The 20,615-nt window shown below is 40.9% G+C and overlaps 1 protein-coding gene across 7 annotated transcripts in view; it reads left to right on the forward strand.

Annotated features, from left to right (window-relative positions):
* Window positions 1-20,615, forward strand: part of BCL2L13 (BCL2 like 13) — a 92,875-nt gene that overhangs the window by 62,699 nt on the left and 9,561 nt on the right. Inside the window, exon 5 of one of the 7 annotated variants that reach the window (XM_072766383.1) lies at window positions 4,105-4,145. The exons of the other annotated variants lie outside the window; for them this stretch is intronic. The gene's annotated coding sequence lies outside the window, so the exon portion shown is untranslated. The remainder of the gene's footprint in view (window positions 1-4,104; window positions 4,146-20,615) is intronic. 7 annotated transcript variants of the gene reach the window in all.

Genomic DNA, 20,615 nt, shown 5'->3' on the forward strand with positions numbered 1-20,615 from the left:
AGGGAGAAGCAGGCTCCATGCAGGGAACTCAATGCGGGAGTCGATCCCAGGACCCAGGATCACAACCTGAGCCGAAGGCAGATGCTCAACCACTGAGCCACCCAGGTGCCCTGCTCTCATTCATTATTCTTTTAAATATTTCTCGTGTTCCTTTCTTTCTTTTCCTTTCTGTATTCCAATTACGTGTATGTTACACTTTCTGTAGTTGTTCTGCAGTCCTTGGATAGCCTGTTCTTTTTTTCCTGTTTTTGTTGTCTTTACTTTTCAGTTTTGGATGCTTCTTTTATAATTTTTTTAAGATTTTATTTATTTATTCGTGAGAGAGACACACACAGAGAGAGAGAGAGAGAGTGGCAGAGACACAGGCAGAGGGAGAAGCAGGCTCCATGCAGGAAGCCCGACGTTGGACTCGATCCCGGGTCTCCAGGATCACGCCCTGGGCTGAAGGTGGCGCTAAATTGCTGAGCCACCGGGCTGCCCAGTTTTGGATGTTTCTATTGAGATCTACTCAAGCTCAGAGATTCTTCCCTTATCCATATCTAGTCTAATAATAAGTCCATCATAGGTATTCTTCATTTCTGTTATAGATATTTTTGATCTCACGGTTCTTTCTTAGTATTTGTATCTCTCTGCTTACGTTGCCCATCTATTCCAGCATGCTCTCTACTTTACCCATAGGAGTCCTTAGCTTATTAATCATAATTGCTTTAAATTCTTTGTGTGATAGGGACGCCTGGGTGGCTCAGCAGTTGAGCATCTGCCTTTGGCTCTGGGCGTGATCCTGGGGTCCTTGGATCGAGTCCCATATCAGGCTCCCTTCTGGAAGCCTGCTTCTTCCCCAGTCTATGTCTCTGCCTCTCTCTGTGTGTCTCTCATGAATAAATAAATAAAATCTTAAAAAAAAAATTCTTGGTGTGATAATTTCAACATCTTCAATGTCTGGTTCTGATGCTTTTGCTCCATCTCTTCAAACTGTGTTTTTTGCCTTTAGACATGCCTTGTAATTTCTTCTTGATAGCTGGACATGGTGTACTGGGTAAAAGGAGCTGCTATAAAGAAGCCATGTTGGGAGGGGGTGTGCCCCGGTGGCTCAGTCAATTAAGTATCTGCCTTTGGCTCAGGTCATGATGCCAGGATCCTGGGATCGAGCCCTGTGTTGGGTTCCATGCTCAGCGAGGAGTCTGCTTCTCCCTCTGCTGCTTCCCTTGCTTGTGTTCTCTCTTTCGCAAATGAATAAAATAAAATCTTTTTAAAGAAGAAGAAGCCTTGGGGGAAAGAGGAAGATTGTATAGCCCTATGATTAGGTCACTCTTTTTACGGAGCCTATGGCCTCTGCACTGTGAACTTCATACGTGTTTCTCAGTTTTTCCTTCTCCTGTTAGGTGGAGTGAGATGGCTAGTGTGAGCTGAGCTGGGTATTTCTCAACCACTGTGTTGGTAAGGCTCTGATTAGTTTCTCTGGAGGGCAGTCCTTGTTAAGAAAAACAGTGAGTGCCCTGATGTATTTCAGGATGGTTTATTTTCCTTGCCTTTCCAGAAGCACGAGGGGCTTTTCCTCTGGTATTTTTTGAGAGCCCTGGGTTGAGCTCCTGGAGGTAAATCTCACAAAATTATAGGGGTCTTTCTATGATGGGGTATCCTAGAGTTAAAAACTCCATATTGGCCATACTGAGCCTCCATAGTTCATCACTTGGGTTTAGGTCTCCCTCCCTCAGCGCTCGTCCCCACACTGGTAAGCTGTGACTCCCCATGTCTGCCTGTCTGTCTCTCAGTCCTGAGGGCAGCAGTTTGCCCCATGCCATCACCTATCTTACAGATTCTAAAATAGTTGTGGATTTTTCAGTTAGTTCAGCTTCTTACTTGTTAGGGTGAAGTGGCAACTTCAAGCTCCTTACATGTGGAATCAGAACCAGAAGTCCCTCCAAAGTTTTCTCTCTCGGTTTTGTCCTTACCAAACTCCAGCGATCCATCACTTCCAGTTCTCCTACCTGAGCGCTGATTCCTGGGTGGTTGCCTCTTTTGATTTTGTATTCTAGTAAAGTTGTATTCTGTATTGCCTGTCGGTCAGTCTGGTCCTGGGGGCCGCAGTTTGCCCAATGACCTCACTTCTCTTACAGATCTAAGAGAAGTTACTGATTTCTGTTTGTTCAGCTTTACTCGTGGTTGTTAGGGTGCAGTGGCAACTTGGAGGCTTCTTACATGCTTCCCAAACCACAAGTTATAATGACCTCAAGCTGACACTTGACAAGGATTTATCTCATTTTGTTTTTAGTTACTTTATCCATGGACATGATTCTTCAGACTCATAAGTCCTATGGTTACAATTTTTGTACCTTAGATGTGAAAGATGCTCAGTCGTCTCTAATCATTTCTTATTACTGAGACTCACCATCATGTGAGGGTGAAATACATTTGTATAATTCCTTTGAAATATCTATATGGAATATAGAGGCTGGGGCTCCTGTTCTGTGGAGCAGTGCTCATACACATCACCAACTCATGTTCTTTCTCTTGGTTTTCCTCGAGGAGGAGAATGGCTTAGAGGTGTTTATTTCTGTCTAAATGTATGGCCTGAGATGAATCATTTTCTTGAATATTCTTCATATTATTTATAAACTCTAGTTTCTAAGGAAATCATTGAGTGCCCATTTTATAAGGAGTTTGTGAAGATTAATTTCTGTAATGCTGTTTAAGCCTTTCAGAGATTATTTTTTACTGTGCAGTAAACCTTGTTTGATTGCATATGTTATGGTAGGCACCATTCTAGATTTTAAGTATACAAAAGTTGAATAAAATCCAGGCCCTAGGGATCCCTGGGTGGCGCAGCGGTTTGGCGCCTGCCTTTGGCCCAGGGCGCGATCCTGGAGACCTGGGATCGAATCCCACATCGGGCCCCCAGTGCATGGAGCCTGCTTCTCCCTCTGCCTGTGTCTCTGCCTCTCTCTCTCTCTCTCTCTCTCTCTGTGACTATCATAAATAAATAAAAAATAAAAATAAAAATAAAAAAATCCAGGCCCTAGGGACGCCTGGGTGGCTCAGTGGTTGAGTGTCTGTCTTCGGCTCAGGGCCTGATCCTGGATTCCCAAGATTGAGTCCCACATCAGGCTCCTTGCATGGAGCCTGCCTCTCCTCCCTCTGCCTATGTTTCTGCCTCTCTCTCTCTCTTTGTGTCTCTCATGAATAAATAAATAAAATCTTAAAAAAAAAAAAAAAGAAAGATTTTATTTACTTATTCATGAGAGACACAGAAAGAGAGGCAGAGACCCAGGCAGAGGGAGAAGCAGGCTCCATGCAGGGAGCCTGATGTGGGAATCGATCCCAGGACTCCAGGATCACACCCTGAGCCAAAGGCAGACACCCAATCGCTGAGCCACCCAGGTGTCCCAATAAATAAAATATTAAAAAAAAAAAAATTCAGGCCCTACTCTTGAGCTCAGAACTGGCTAAGGAGATGTAATTGTAAAATGTAAATAATCAGTGTAGCATGTTATGTGCTGTCAGGTAGATATGTTCAAGTGTAGTCGGAATATGAAAGGAGTGATTATTTGAGGTGCAATTAGAAATAAATTCAATTAGGAACACACATCTTAACTGTAATTAGCAATTAGCTGATTTTCAGAGCTAAAACTGAATTTATTTTTGTTTACGTTGGCATTAGAATTAGAAGATAGGGCTTTTGTTTATTTTCTCTTTTCACCTTATTTTTTACTCTGCCGCAGAGTGGTGAGTTTGCAAGGATTGGAAATCACAAGGGCAATTTGTGGCCTCAGCTCTATCAAATATTAGCTTTGTGGGAGAATTCATTTAACTTCTCTGAGCCTCAGTTTTATCAATTACAAAACAGGAATAATAGCCATCTCACAAAAACAGTGTTTTGTGAAAATATTTAAATGTCAGGTTTTCAGATATGTCTTTAAGAGTGTGTATTTTTTTTTTCCTTTTCCTGAGTCTGAAGATTCCTTTGTGCTTTGAGTCTTTTAATTGCCCTGCAGCGCACTTAGGGCACAGCCTAGTTGTCCTATTATGATTCTCCCTGACTCATCCTGGTTCCCTCCCTCCTCTTTTCACTGTCTTTCACTTCCTGGGATTATGTTGCTACATTAGAAGTAAATCTGACTCCTGAAAAGGGCAGCACAAGTACCGTGGTAAGGCTTAAATTTTATTTTCTCCTATGTCATGTACTACATTAAATACTTACTATGAAACATTGAGTTTTAAATTACATACAAGATTATTGGTGAAAATGTCATCTGATGTCTACCATAATGTTTAATATTTAAGTACTTTGAGTAAAATTAGTTTTTGCCTTTTTTCTCTGACTTAAAACTTCTCATTTATTTTTTAAGAATAGAAAGCCACAAAAAATGTTTTTGTTTATAATCAAGGATATTTGAAGGTTATCTTTTGGGAACTTTAAGGTAAAAATTTGTTAGAACAGAATTTTTATACTCTGGGAGGTGACATAGTTTGTGATCTAAAATCACTAAATGGGTTTGTAACTGAAATAATTTTAGTGTAATGAGGTTAAGTACTGTTTCATGAAACCTGTATGTTTTATATGCAAATGTGAATATTCACTGCACTGTATTCCAAAGTATATTTTTTGTGGGTCTTGGTTGTCATAATTGGTGGAAAATTCTGTAGGATATCTTTCCTACTTTGGATTTTCTCATTTTAGGTTAATAGTGATCTGAGAGGCATATGCTTGACTGAATGTAGAAGAGCAGTTATCTGTTTTTATTTTTTAAAATGAATTCTTGAGAGATATCGTATAAAGGCTGAGAAGTAATAATAAAGGTTTATTCGTACATCTTAGGGGAGGTGAGTCCCCTAAGGTGAGTTTACCAGGGAATAAATATGGTCTTTGGAGTTCTGCCAAAGCATCTTCAGCTGGAAAGGAGTTCAGTTTGTCAGCAGCCATGAGCCTGAAGATAAAATACTGCTTTAAGTGGTGGAATAATTTGTAACTGATGTGAACCCCCAAAAAGGGAAGCAAAATGCAGTCAATACAAGCAGAATAGAGCAGTACTGCACATTTTTGAAAAGGTTCTTTTAATGATCTGCAAGCTGTTTTTATTTTGTTCTACCACTAAAACCAAAGTACATTTGTATTTTATCTTACATTTATTTAAAGATTTCTTCTCTCTCTCTCTCCCTTTTTATTTGGAAGGGCTTCATGCATGTCTTCGTGTACTTGCTTGAAGAAAACAACAAGAATAACCTTTTCTATTTATTTCTTGCTGTAAACTCAGGGGAAAACCTCTATATGGCAATCTGGAGACTTCCCTAAGAGTTAGTGTAACATAGTTGATAAAAGCATGGTCCCTGGAGGTAAACTGCCTGAGCTTAAATCCAGTTCAGTGACTGAACAGTTGCCCTCTTTGGTTGATTCTGTTTCCTGATCTGTAAAATGGAAATAATAATAATACGGCTTATTACCGATAATAATAAGATTTAACTAGGTTCATATCAGTAAAATGCTGAGAAGGCCACTTGGTACACATTTGGTTTATCCATTGTTACTGACATGCAGTTCTTAAGACACCTTGGGGCAAGTTACTTAATCTCTCTGGGCTTCCTCTGTTTTCTTTTTTCTTTTTTAATTTTTATTTATTTATGATAGTCACACACACAGAGAGAGAGAGAGAGGCAGAGACACAGGCAGAGGGAGAAGCAGGCTCCATGCACCCGGAGCCCGACGTGGGATTCGATCCCGGGTCTCCAGGATCGCGCCCTGGGCCAAAGGCAGGCGCCAAACCGCTGCGCCACCCAGGGATCCCTCTTTTTGTTTTCAAAGAAAGATCTAGCTCTCTGGTTCTTTGTGCATATTAAACTCTGATAGTTGGTTTTATGTTTTTGAACCCTTCAAGGGAGTGACTTCAAGTTACTCCTTTGTGTTTTTTTTGTGTTTTTTTTTTAAGATTTTATTTATTTATTCATGAGAGACACAGAGAGGTAGAGGGAGAAGCAGGCTCCTTGCAGGGAGCCTGATATGGGACTCGATCCCCTGACCATGATTACACCCTGAGCTGGAGGCAGATGCTCAACCACTGAGCCACCCAGGTGTCCCTCCGTTGTGTTTATCAGTGAGACTAAAAAGATATTTCCAACAATATAAATATTTTGTGCTAACAATGATTTTAGATTGCTAGACTGGCTCTAACACTACTTGTAGATGTTCTTCCCCCTAATGTGCTAAATTTTACCCAAAGTATCATCCAGAAAATCTCTTTATCTTTTAGTGAAAGCCTACTCTTCACTAATAACAATAATTGTTAAGAGAGAGGCCTCTAATTTTATATTTTTGCTTTATATGAATTGTCCCAGGAGTGAGTCTAAGTGGTCATCTATTCTTTCTTTAATGCTTTTTACATAAGAGCACAAATATTTTGGTGAATCTTCATTAAAATGTCACATTCCAAGTAAGAAATAAGTTGTAAGGTGGGGAAGGCCATGACAGGGAAAAAAGCAATTAAATCTGAATTGACTTCTGGGGAGTATATTATTCTAAAGTTGTAATTTGACAAACTCATTGATCAAGGGAACAAAGAGTGTTCTTAACTCTTGTTAGCTTTAAGCTGTTAAAAATAGAGCGAAATGTTGGGATGCCTGGGTGGCTCAGCTCGTCTGCCTTTGGCTCAGGGCCTGATCCCAGGGTCCCAGATCAAGTCCCACATCAGGGTCCCTGCATGGGGTCTGCTTCTCCCTCTGCCTGTCTCTGCCACTCTCTCTCTCTGTCTCTCATGAATAAGTAAATACAATCTTAAAAAAAAAAAAAAGCAAAATGTCATTTTACCCTAAATTCTACTTGTTTTTTTTCCCTTATTTCTTCACGATGGAATTTTTGAAATTTCCATTGATTTGTTTTGGCTTACATCCCTAAAGAAAAAGCAACTAAGAATTCCTTTCTAAGGATTAAAATTTTTGCCTTTTATGATTCTTTAATTTTTGTTTTTGCTTTTTTAATCAGTTCTTGCTATGAGTTTCTGTTTTTAGAAGTACAGATAAGTAACTTGTCAAGAATTCTTATCAGTGAGCACTTGAGACTGCTCTGACCCTTGGATAACCCTTCTGTTTGAAGAGCTCTGTAATTGTAAGGCAGCTCTGTGAATCCAGCTGTACTATGTGTCTTAGCATTCGCGTGGAAACAAATTACAGAACTTGTAGAGTGTGAACAGAATGAAAGCAGATGTGATTCTAAGACTAAGAATAAACAACATGAGAAATTACCTTCCTTATCTCTTAATGTTGGAAGGTGGGGGTGGCTTTTTGAGTTTTTTTAGAAAATTTGAAAATGTTCATGGAAGGCTAACAACGCAGTTTTAAGTTAGTCATATTGGAGTAACTGATATTGACTATTTCGCATAACTCAAATGCAGTTTCTTTGAGAAAATAGGGTAGTCTTACTTGCTTCTTGGGGTTATAGACTGTGATTGATTCATTCAGTGGCATAATTCTGTAAACACTCTTTCCAGCTTAGCAAAAAGAATCCAATTTTTAAATGGTGAGTTTCAATAATGAAAATATATATATAGGGATCCCTGGGTGGCGCAGCGGTTTGGCGCCTGCCTTTGGCCCAGGGCGCGATCCTGGAGACCCGGGATCGAATCCCACATCGGGCTCCCGGTGCATGGAGCCTGCTTCTCCCTCTGCCTGTGTCTCTGCCTCTCTCTCTCTCTCTCTCTGTGACTATCATAAATTTAAAAAAAAAAAAATTTTTTTTTAAATATTAAAAAAAAACATCAATTAAAAAAAAGAAAAAATATATATAATCTTAAGCAATACCTCATTACCCTTCTTTTTAGCTACTTTGCAAGATTTGAAGATAAAAGATTATAAAGTTGCTGAGCCACATTTAGTTTATTTGGAGATTTTGAGAAAGCAAATAAAACAAGGGTGCTAAAGTAGAGTCAATAATGGACAATTATGTATTTCATGCTGCTTTATGCTATCACTGCTCTTCTTCACTACCTTTTCCCCCTCCTTGTATAATTATCCTTTATATGAGCCTTTATTTCTCTTTTCACAATGAAGCTCCTTGAAGAGATGATTTAATAAACAGGTAAACTTTTGATTATATAAATGATGTGACAAAGAGAAATCCCTTGTAAGAAGGTGTTAGAGAATTTACATGACTAATTAGAATTGTGTTCTGGCAAAGAGGTAGGTAAATACAACAGGAAATTTTAATTTAATTATTGGTCTGGTTTTGGTGACTGAGTCTTCCTTACTCATGGACTTCCAGGTATACTTTTTCAACAAGGTTACAGAAATGGTTCCCTGAGTAGCTATTTTCATTCTTGTGGCCTACTGTCATTCTCTGTTATTGGTGGTTCATCAGGAATCAGCAAACTCACAATGTCCTTACAGTCACTCAATAGTCTTTCTTTTTTTCTTTCTTTTTTTTTTTTTTTTTTTTGTAATTCACGAGAGACACACAGGCGGCACAAATTTAGGCAGAGGGAGAAGCAAGCTCCTTGAGGGACTCAATCCTGGGACTCCAGGACCACACCCTGAGCCTAAGGCAGACAGACGCTCAACCACTGAGCCACCCAGGCATCCCTCAGTAGTCTTAATTATTTTACCTCTTCCTTTTCATTGTGCTAGAGTATGTTTGGGCTTTGGGTAGGATAGTGAGGAAGCCAAATTGATTACAGCTGTTATACCGATCCTTTAGCAAGATTAGCTTAACTGATTGAGCCACCCAGGTGTTCCAGCATAAGGAAGTCTTAAAACTTTCACAGGTGTATCTAATTGGACAGCAAAGCTTGAGGGCTGCTCTGTTACCTAATCTCCCCAACTAGATTATAGACGCCTTGAAACAGAGATTTTAATTCTAGAATTTTAATTCTAAATTCTTAAATTTTGGGGGATCCCTGGGTGGCGCAGCGGTTTGGCGCCTGCCTTTGGCCCAGGGCGCGATCTTGGAGACCCGGGATCGAATCCCATGTCAGGCTCCCGGTGCATGGAGCCTGCTGTGTCTCTGCCTCTCTCTCTCTGTGTGTGTGACTATCATAAATAAATAAAAATTTAAAAATAAATAAATAAATAAATAAATAAATTCTTAAATTTTATTAGTTTGCTGATAATATGTTTACTAGTTAAACACAACCGTAAACATAGAGAAGCCAAGTATTTAATTGTTCAAAATAAGTATCAAGAAAGGCATAGTGAAATACAGATTTTTTACGTGGGTGTTGTAGAATTCCAAGAAAGAAAATGATGGTTGTAGAGCTTAATCAGGAAATGCTTCGGGAAGGAAGTATAGTCTCATCTTTAAGAAGTGTGAAAGAGGTCAGCCCAGGTGGCTCAGTGGTTTAGCACTGCCTTCGGCCCAGGGTGTGATTGATCCTGGAGACCTGGGATGGAGCCCCACATCGGGCTCCCTGCATGGAGCCTGCTTCTCCCTCTGCCTCTCTCTGCCTCTCTCTCTCTGTGACTATCATAAATAAATAAAAATTAAAAAAAAAAAAAAACAGGGAGACAAACCATAAGATACTCTTAACTATAGAACACAAACTGAGGGATTGCCTGGGTGGCTCAGTCAGTGAAACCCCTTCTGCCTTCGGCTCAGGTCATGATCTCAGGCTCCTGGGATCAAGCCCCGAGTCAGGCTCCCTGCTCAGCAGAGAGTTTCTTCCTCTGCTGCTCCCCCCGCTTGTGTTCTCTCTCTCTCCCTCTCAAACAAATAAATAAAATCTTTAAAAAAAAAAAAAAAGTTGCTGAAGGGAATGGGGTGGGGGGTGGAGTAACTGGGTGATGGGCACTTGACGTAATGAGCACTGGGTAGTAAAGTTTTTTTTGTTGTTTGTTTTTTGTTTTGTTTTGTTTTGTTTTTTAATTCATGAGAGACACAGAGAGAGAGAGAGAGAGAGAGAGAGAGAGGCAGAGACACAGGCAGAGGAAGAAACAGGCTCCATACAAGGAGCCCAGTGTGGGATTCCATCCCGGGACTCCAGGATCATGCTCTGAGCCATCCGGGGATTCCCAGCACTGGGTATTATATGCATCTAATGAATCACTAAATTCTACCTGTGAAATAAATAATTTACTATATGTTAATTAAATTGAATTTAAATAAGAAATTTTAAAAAGGGAGGAAAGATTGGCCTTACCTCTTTTTTAAGAAAAATTATATTTGGTTTCCTGGGAAAACATTTAATGTGCCCAAGAAGAAATAATATATTATTCTAAATATCATGTGACTGAAGGAGTCGGATGGGTTTTTTGGTATTTTTTTAAGATTTTATTTATTAAAAAAAAGATTTTATTTATTCATTTGACAAAGTGAGCACAAGCAAGGGAGAAGGGCAGAGGGAGAGGGAGAAGCAGGGAGTCCGAAGTGAGGCTCAATCCCAGGACCCCGCATCATGACCTAAACTGAAGGCAGACACTTAACCAACTGAACCACCTAGGCGCTCCAGGAGTCAGATAATTAGAAATAGATTTCAAATGTAGCACTACTTACTCTATTTTATAAAAATTAAACTGAGCCTTTCTCTAATGGCTGGATGCTGCTACCTTAGCTTCATCTATTCTGTTCTGATCATCTCTTCTAAGTTAGTGATGTTGTCTAAGAGTTGGCATACTGAGGGTGGGGGAAAGTTGAATTCATTTTTCAGTAAAACCAAGATCTTTGTCAAACTCAACAAGAGTGGGGAAAATATTCCCCTTTAATCAGGTAGAAACATATACTTGTTTTACATTCAGAAAGACATTGATAGTTTGTTTTCCATGCATTAACATTTAAGCTTTAGCAAGGCCTCATTACCCTTCTTTTTTAGCTACTTTGCAGGGCTTGAGAGTAGAGAATTGAGGCTGCTGAGCCTCTCATTTGGAGATTTTAAGAAAGCAGATAAATAAGACAAATGTACTAAAAGTCAAGTCAATAAAGGACAATTATGAACCTCATGCTACTTTATACTATTACTATTACTACTTTACCATCTTTTTTCCCTCCTTGTAAAATTATTCCTTATATGAGCCTTTCTAGTTTAAGAATTTTTTAATTTTAGGGGATCCCTGGGTGGCTCAGTGGTCTAGCGCCTGCCTTTGGCCCAGGGCGTGATCCTGGAGTCCCGGGATCAAGTCCCACATCAGGCTCCCTGCATGGAACCTGCTTCTCCTTCTGCCTATGCCTCTGCTTCTCTCTCTTTCTCTGTGTCTCTCATGAATAAATAAATAAAATATTAAAAAAAAAAGAATTTTTTAATTTTAATTTAATTTATTTTTTTAAGAATTTATTTATTTAATCATGAGAGAGACACACAGAGAGGCAGAGGCAGAAGCAGGGTTCATGCAGGGAGCCCCACGTGGGACTCCATCCCAGGTCTCCAGGGTCAGGCCTGGGCTGAAGGCGGCGCTAAACCGCTGAGCCACCCGGGCTGCCCTCTTTCTAGTTTTCAAATGGGGAAATGGAGCTCCTTGAAGAGATGATTTAATAAACAGAAACCTTTGCGTATATAAATTATGTGGCAAAGAGAAGTCTCTTTGTAAGAAATGTTAGAGGATTTGCATGACTAATTGGAATTGTGTGCTGGCAAAGAGGTAAATACAACTTCACAGGAAATTTATTTTACTTAATTTTTTCTAGTAATCTCTACATCCATGGGGCTCAAACTCATGATGCCAAGATCAAGAGTAGCTGCTCTTTTAGCTGAGCCAGCCAGGCACCCAAACTTCATCTTTTTTTTTTTTTTTTTTTTTACTCTTCATCTTATGCTTTGGAATACTGAAGAGCTAGTATTGGCCTGAATATACTGTGATATTTTTTGGTGTCATGCTTTTGTTTATGCTTTTCTGCTCCATGGAGCATCTTTCTCATCTCTTTGGTCTTTTAGTTCTTATTCTTTAAGATCCAGCTCTCTTGTTCTCTCTTTTTTTTTTTTTTTTAATTTTTATTTTTAAGTAATCTTTTTTTTTTTTTAATTTTTATTTATTTATGATAGTCACAGAGAGATAGAGAGAGAGGCAGAGACACAGGCAGAGGGAGAAGCAGGCTCCATGCACCGGGAGCCCGACGTGGGACTCGATCCCGGGTCTCCAGGATCGCGCCCTGGGCCAAAGGCAGGCGCCAAACCGCTGCGCCACCCAGGGATCCCTATTTTTAAGTAATCTTTACACTCATCGTGGGGCTTGAACTCACAGCCCTGAGATCAAGAGTTGCATGCTCCACTGATGAGCCAGCCAGGCACCCCTTTTGCTCTCTTCTAAGAAGCTTTCCATGAGTCCCCAAATAAGTTTCTATTCTTCCTGCTCCTAGAGTACTCCATATTTGTCTCCTTCACTAGGTTTTATTATTTATTTATTTATTTATTAAAGATCCCTTTTTTTTTTTTTTTTAGACTTATTTATTTATTTATTCTTAGAGACACACACACACACAGAGAGGCAAAGACACAGGCAGAGAGAGAAGCAAGCTCCGTGCAGGAAGCCTGACGTGGGACTCAATCCTGGGTCTCCAGGATTACGCCCTGGGCTGCAGGCAGCGCTAAACTGCTGCGCCTCCGGGGCTGCCCTAAAGATCCTATTTTTAAGTAATCTCTACGCCCAATGTGGAGCTTGAACTTAACTCCAAAATAAAAGAGTACATGCTCCATTGACCACACCCGCTTGGGCACCCCTCCTGTACTAGGTTTTAAACTATATTTTAAACCCTTTGGGGATTAGGGATTTGTGTTTTATCACTGGCATCCAAGTAGCACAGTTCCCAGCAATAAGAAGCAAATTGATGGGCAGCTGGGGCAGCTCAGCCCTTTGGCACCGCCTTCAGCCCAGGGCCTGATCTCGGAAATTCGGGATGGAATCCCGCCTTGGGCTCCCTGCATGGAGCCTGCTTCTCCCTCTGCCTGTGTCTCTGCCTCTCTCTCTCTCTCTCTCTCTCTCTCTCTGTGTGTGTGTGTGTGTGTGTGTCTGTCATGAATAAATAAATAAAATCTTAAAAAACAACAACAACAAAAAAAGCAAACTGCTGTCAGGAATAGAAGAAATCAAGTAGGACTCCCAGGTTTTTGGCTTAGCTGACTAGTGAAACTTTTGTCTCCAAATTGGATTATAACATCAAGGAGACAGGAGTGTTTTGTATTAGTTTTGGTAAAAGATAATGATTGCTTATATTAGAGTAATAACAGAAAATGTTAAGAGGAAGGGAAAAATATATTTTGGTATATTAAGATACAGTAAGAATAAATATTTTGAGATGTTTTTAGTACTTCATTATTAAATGGAGAGGATGATGATGTAGCTAAAATAAAAACTTACAAAGGGATAAGATAGAGAAATGGTGTAGAAGTGGTATTTGTAGTTCGTATTTTTCAGTAGGACAAGCATTATCTTCTAGCTATCTGTAACTAATGACTTCTATTGATGGGTATACAGTCTTTATGTGCTGCGTTTGGTTGTGAAGGGATTCTGTTATCATGCATTATTGATCAAGTCCCAGAACTGTTGAGTGGTTTTACATTATCATTGTAACTGATGAAAATAAGAGAGTTTAAAAGAGATGAAATCACATAATACTATAGCTGTGAAGGTCTCACTTGGGGGAAGTTGAAGCCTGGGAGAGGAATCCAATGAGGAAAATAGTATTAATGGCAGATCGTTTTAAAAATAAATAAGGGGCGCCTGGATGGCTCAGTCAGTTGAGCATCTGATTCTTTTTTCTTTTCTTTTCTTTTCTTTTCTTTTTTTTTAAGATTTCATTTATTTATTCATGAGAGACAGAGAGAAAGGCAGAGACACAAGCAGAGGGAGAAGCAGGTTCCATGCAGGGAGCCCGATGTGAGACTCCATTCTGGGACTCCAGGATCACGCCCTGGGCCGAAGGCAGAGGCCAAACTGCTGAGCCATCCAGGGATCCCCTAGCATCCAATTCTTGATTTCGGATCAGGTCATTATCCTAGGGTTGTGAGATCAAGCCCCACGTTGTGCACACTGGGCATGGAGTCTGCTTAAGATTCTCTCTCTCCCTCTTCTGCCCTTCCCCATCCCATTTGCTCTTGCACGTGCATGCTCTCTTTCTCAAAATAAATAAAATATTTTTAAAAATAAAATAAATTTAAAAATAAGATTATTAGCTAGCATAGACTACTGGTTACTTTAGTACTTACCCCCTGTTTCCTTTAGCCTAACCCTTTTTACAAGCATTCTTGCCCCTAAACAATCTATTTTAATATCCAAATATGTAGTAGTCTTGTTTAAGAATAAAAGATAAAAGTGTTAACAATTCAATAATAAAGACAATAGAATTTTTATTTATTTTTTATTTTTAAAGATTGTATTTATTTATTCATGAGAGACACACACAGTCAGAGACACAGGCAGAGGGAGAAGCAGGCTCCACGCAAGGAGCCTGATGTGGGACTCAAACCCGGGAATCCAGGATCACACCCTGAGCCAAAGGCAGATGCTCAACCGCTGAGCCATCCAGGCATCCAGGCACAGCATATTTGAAATCATGAAAGTGAGGAAGAGAATGGTGAACTCAAGGAACAGAAAAACTGAAATAAGTTTAGCAGGACAGGAACCAAGAGTCTAAAGAATAGCCAGTGCTGAAGGTTATGTCATATGATGGTAAGCACTGACCAGATCATGTACTTTCTAAAACCTTTGCGCTTTATCATAAAGTGGAAGTGGGGGACGAGTGTGATACATGATGCAACAAGCTATTTTGTTTTGTTTTGTTTTGTTTTGTTTTGAATTCATGAGAGACCCACATCGGGCTCCCTGCATGGAACCTGCTTCTCCCTCTGTCTGTGTCTCTGCCTCTCTCTCTCTCTCTCTCTCTCTGTGTGTGTGTGTGTGTGTGTATGTCTCTCATGGATAGATAAATAAAATCTTTAGAGGAAAAAAAATATTTTTAGTCTAGGTGGTATTTTAGAGTAGCTCTTTGTTCCACCACCACGCCACCAAAAACAATAGCCAAAAAACCATGGCAACAAAAAGTGATAATGAAAATACAGCATAATTTATTGATTGCTTATTAGGTACTAGGTGCTATGCTAAGCACTATAAAAACTATCTAAATTTTATATAACAATCTTGCCAGTCATCTTCAATTTATGAAGAAATTGAGGTTTGTATAGTTAAGCAAAGCATTCAGATTTACTCTGGAGCTAGGATTTAAACCAGTTTTTCTTTTCCTACAAATACTGTATTTTTAATCACTATACTGTTTTGCCTGCTTATTTTCACTCATGGACTATCCCTGATGACCTCTGGGACTTCTTTAGGAGCTTGAAGAAGGGTTGAGGTAGAATGTGGGGCAGTTAGAATGTTGACATTATGATCATGTTATTTGTTTAGTTGTTTTTCTGGTTTCCTTGTATGTGGGGTTGATAGAGGGACTATTGATTTATATTAGAGTCTTAATGTGTACAGAAAGTTTTTGGTCTTGGGCAGCCCTGGTGGCGCAGCGGTTTAGCGCCGCCTGCAGCCCAGGGCGTGATCCTGGAGACCTGGTATCGAGTCCCACGTCAGGCTCCTGCATGGAGCCTGCTTCTCCCTCTGCCTGTATCTCTGCCTCTGTGTGTGTGTGTGTGTGTGTCTCATGAATAAATAAAAATAAATAAAATAATAATAAAAATCTTAAAAAAAAAAAAACAAAGTTTTTGGTCTTGATTGAAGAATAGTTATTCTACATAATACAAATAGCAGCTATAATTACAAAAGAAAATAGGAATTAATTTGCTTTACAGAATCCTATTCAGATTCTCTGTAGCATTTCTGAAAGTCATCCAGATTTTTTGTAAAACTTTCAGTAGGTCCCTGTGAACATTACACTCCATTGGTTCTGCCCCTCACCCCCACCTTTTGAAAATACTTTATTTTTCTAAAGTAGGCTCCACACCCAGCATGGGGCTTGAACTCATGACTTCAGGATCAAGTGTCACATGCTCTACCGACCCAGCCAGCCAGGCGCCACTCCTCTTCCTGCCTTCCTGATCACACTGTAACCTCTGGGGTCCCATACTGTCCTGTGTGTATATCTGTCTTAAGGCTTTCTGTATCACATGAAAATTAATTAGTTATTCATATGTCAGTCTTCACATCTAGACAGTGAGTTTTTAAGAACAAAAATTGAGTCTCCTCTCATTCTTCCTTATAATGCTGGTGCCTGACATGGTACCTAATAAGCAATAAACACCTGCTGGATCCTGTTGAACTAAACTGCTAAATGTGAAAATGAAGACTGCCATTATTTATTTTTATTACTTTGGTGTAAAGAAAGAGTCCTGCATTTCTGGCATCCCTCAGGCTACTACTCTCAAGTAATTTTATTTTATTTATTTTTCATTTCTTTAAAGATTTTATTTATTTACTCATGAAAGACACAGAGAGGCAGAGACATAGGCAGAGGGAGAAGCAGGCTGCTTGCAGGGAGCCTGATGTGGGACTCGATCCCAGGACCCCAGGGATCATGACTTGAGCCAAAGGTAGCTGCTCAACCACTGAGCTACTCAGGCGTCCCTCAAGTAATTTTAAAGTGGAGCTGTGACTGTCATTGTGCAGATGTAAGATTTCATGGACTAACCATTTCCTATTGAATAAAGTCCATATTTCTTAGCTTTCTGTCAGGTTTTCCAGGGTCAGTCCTTTCCCCAACTGAACTTTCTATTCTTCATGTACACTGCGCACTGCTTAAACTGAGTTACTGGGGGGGGGGGGGGGGGGGGGGCAGGATGGCGGAAGAGCAGGGTCTCCAAGTCACCTGTCCTCAACAAATTACCTAGAAAACCATCCAATCATCCTGAAAATCTACGAATTCGGCCTGAGATTTAAAGAGAGACCAGCTGGAACGCTACAGTGAGAAGAGTTCGCGCTTCTATCAAGGTAGGAAGACGGGAAAAAAGAAATAAAGGAACAAAAGGCCTCCGAGGGGGAGGGGCCCCGCGAGGAGCCGGGCTGAGGCCGGGGCGAGTGTCCCCAGGACAGGAGAGCCCCGTCCCGGAGGAGCAGGAGCTGCACCAACCTTCCCCGCGGAAAGGGGCTCCCCGGGAATTGGAGCAGGATCCCCAGAAAGGCGGGGATGCCCTCGGGCTCCCTGGGACAGTAACAGAGGAACTGCGCCCCGGGAGATGCGCCGAGCTCCCTAAGGGCTGCAGCGCTCGGCGGGCCCCGGAGCAGCTAGGAGGGGCTCGGGCGGCGGCTCCGCGGAGGGGGCTGCGCGGCTCCGGGAACAGCTCGGCGGCGGCGGCTCGGGCGGCGGCTCCGCGGAGGGGGCTGCGGGGCGGGAGCGCGAATCCAACAGCGCAGGCCCCGGAGCACAGGGCGCCGGGACACAGCCCAGGATCCGGCCTCCCCCGGGACAGGCAGAGGCCGGGAGGGCCCAGGACAGCGAGGACGCTCCTGCCCGAGCTGAGCAGATCAGCGGCCCCGCCCCGGAGCCCCCAGGCCCTGCAGACGGAGAGCCCCGGAGCTACTACGGGGGCTGACTCCAGGGTCCCAGAGCTGCCCCCGCCACTGTGGCTTCCTCCTGGGGCCTCACGGGGTGAACAACCCCCACTGAGCCCTGCACCAGGCAGGGGCAGAGCAGCTCCCCCAAGTGCTAACACCTGAGAATCAGCACAGCAGGCCCCTCCCCCAGAAGACCAGCGAGACGGACCAGTTCCAAGGGAAGTCAAGGGACTTAAAGTACACAGAATCAGAAGATACTCCCCGTGGTTTTTGTTTTTGTTTTTTGTTTTTGTTTTGGTTTTGGTTTGTGCTTTTTTTTTTCTTTCTTTCTTCTTGATTTCTGATTGCTTCCCCCACCCCACCCCCCTTTTTTCTTTTTTCTCCTTTCTTTCTTTTTCTTTCTTTTTCTTCTCTTTTTCCCCCTTTTTTTCTTCTTTCTCTTTTTTCTTTTTCTCTTTTCTTTCCTTCTCTCTCTTTTTCTCCTTTTCCCAATACAACTTGTTTTTGGCCACTCTGCACTGAGCAAAATGACTAGAAGGAAAACCTCACCTCAAAAAAAGAATCAGAAACAGCCCTCTCTCCCACAGAGTTACAAAATATGGATTACAATTCAATGTCAGAAAGCCAATTCAGAAGCACTATTTTACAGCTACTGGTGGCTCTAGAAAAAACCATTAAGGACTCAAGAGACTTCATGACTGCAGAATTTAGATCCAATCAGGCAGAAATTAAAAATCAATTAAATGAGATGCAATCCAAACTAGAAGTCCTAACGAAGATGGTTAACGAGGTGGAAGAACGAGTGACATAGAACACAAGTTGATGGCAAAGAGGGAAACTGAGGAAAAAAGAGACAAGCAATTAAAAGATCATGAGGATAGATTAAGGGAAATAAATGACAGCCTGAGGAAGAAAAACCTACGTTTAATTGGGGTTCCTGAGGGCGCCAAAAGGGCCAGAGGGCCAGAATATGTATTTGAACAAATCCTAGCTGAAAACTTTCCTAATCTGGGAAGGGAAACAGGCATTCAGATCCAGGAAATAGAGAGATCCCCCCCTAAAATCAACAAAAACCGTTCGACACCAAGACATTTAATAGTGAAGCTTGCAAATTCCAAAGATAAGGAGAAGATCCTTAAAGCAGCAAGAGAAAAAAAGTCCCTGACTTTTATGGGGAGGAATATTAGGGTAACAGCAGACCTCTCCACAGAGACCTGGCAGGCCAGAAAGGGCTGGCAGGATATATTCAGGTTCTTAAATGAGAAGAACATGCAACCAAGAATACTTTATCCAGCAAGACTCTCATTCAAAATGGAAGGAGAGATAAAGAGCTTCCAAGACAGGCAGGAACTGAAAGAATATGTAACCTCCAAACCAGCTCTGCAAGAAATTATAAGGGGGACTCTTAAAATTCCCCTTTAAGAAGAAGTTCAGTGGAACAATCCACAAAAACAAGGACTGAATAGATATGATGACACTAAACTCATATCTATCAATAGTAACTCTGAACGTGAACGGGCTTAATGACCCCATCAAAAGGCGCAGGGTTTCAGACTGGATAAAAAAGCAGGACCCATCTATTTGCTGTCTACAAGAGACTCATTTTAGACAGAAGGACACCTACAACCTGAAAATAAAAGGTTGGAGAACCATTTACCATTCAAATGGTCCTCAAAAGAAAGCAGGGGTTGCCATCCTTATATCAGATAAATTAAAATTTACCCCAAAGACTATAGTGAGAGATGAAGAGGGACACTATCTCATACTCAAAGGATCTATCCAACAAGAGGACTTAACAATCCTCAATATATATGCCCCGAATGTGGGAGCTGCCAAATATTTAAACCAATTAATAACCAAACTCAAGAAATACCTTGATAATAATACACTTATACTTGGTGACTTCAATCTAGCTCTCTCTATACTAGATAGGTCATCTAAGCACAACATCTCCAAAGAAACGAGAGCTTTAAATGATACACTGGACCAGATGGATTTCACAGATATCTACAGAACTTTACATCCAAACTCAACTGAATACACATTCTTCTCAAGTGCACATGGAACCTTCTCCAGAATAGACCACATACTGGGTCACAAATCGGGTCTGAACCGATACCAAAAGATCGGGATAGTCCCTTGTATATTCTCAGACCATAATGCCTTGAAATTAGAACTTAATCACAACAAGAAGTATGGAAGGACCACAAACACGTGGAGGTTAAGGACCATCCTGCTAAAAGATGAAAAGGTCAATCAGGAAATTAAGGAAGAATTAAAAAGATTCATGGAAACTAATGAGAATGAAGATACAACCGTTCAAAATCTTTGGGATGCAGCAAAAGCAGTCCTGAGGGGGAAATACATCGCAATACAAGCATCCATTCAAAAACTGGAAAGATCTCAAATTCAAAAGCTCACCTTACACATAAAGGAACTAGAGAAAAAGCAACAAATAGACCCCACCCCCAGCAGAAGAAGAGAGTTAATTAAAATTCGAGCAGAACTCAATGATATCGAGACCAAAAGAACTGTGGAACAGATCAACAGAACCAGGAGTTGGTTCTTTGAAAGAATTAATAAGATAGATAAACCATTAGCCAACCTTATTAAAAAGAAGAGAGAGAAGACTCAAATTAATAAAATCATGAATGAGAAAGGAGAGATCACTACCAACACCAAGGAAATACAAACGATTTTAAAAACATTATGAACAGCTGTACGCCAATAAATTAGGCAATCTAGAAGAAATGGACGCATTCCTGGAAAGCCACAAACTACCAAAACTGGAGCAGGAAGAAATAGAAAACCTGAACAGGCCAATAACCAGGGAGGAAATTGAAGCAGTCATCAAAAACCTCCCAAGACACAAGAGTCCAGGGCCAGATGGCTTCCCAGGGGAATTCTATCAAACGTTTAAAGAAGAAATCATACCTATTCTACTAAAGCTGTTTGGAAAGATAGAAAGAGATGGAGTATTTCCAAATTCGTTCTATGAGGCCAGCATCACCTTAATTCCGAAACCAGACAAAGACCCCATCAAAAAGGAGAATTATACACCAATATCCCTGATGAACATGGATGCAAAAATTCTCAACAAGATACTAGCCAATAGGATCCAACAACACATTAAGAAAATTATTCACCATGACCAAGTAGGATTTATCCCTGGTACACAAGGCTGGTTCAACACTTGTAAAACCATCAATGTGATTCATCAT

The sequence above is a fragment of the Vulpes vulpes genome, chromosome 8 (assembly GCF_048418805.1).
Source record: "Vulpes vulpes isolate BD-2025 chromosome 8, VulVul3, whole genome shotgun sequence".
Taxonomy (NCBI): Eukaryota; Metazoa; Chordata; class Mammalia; order Carnivora; family Canidae; genus Vulpes; species Vulpes vulpes.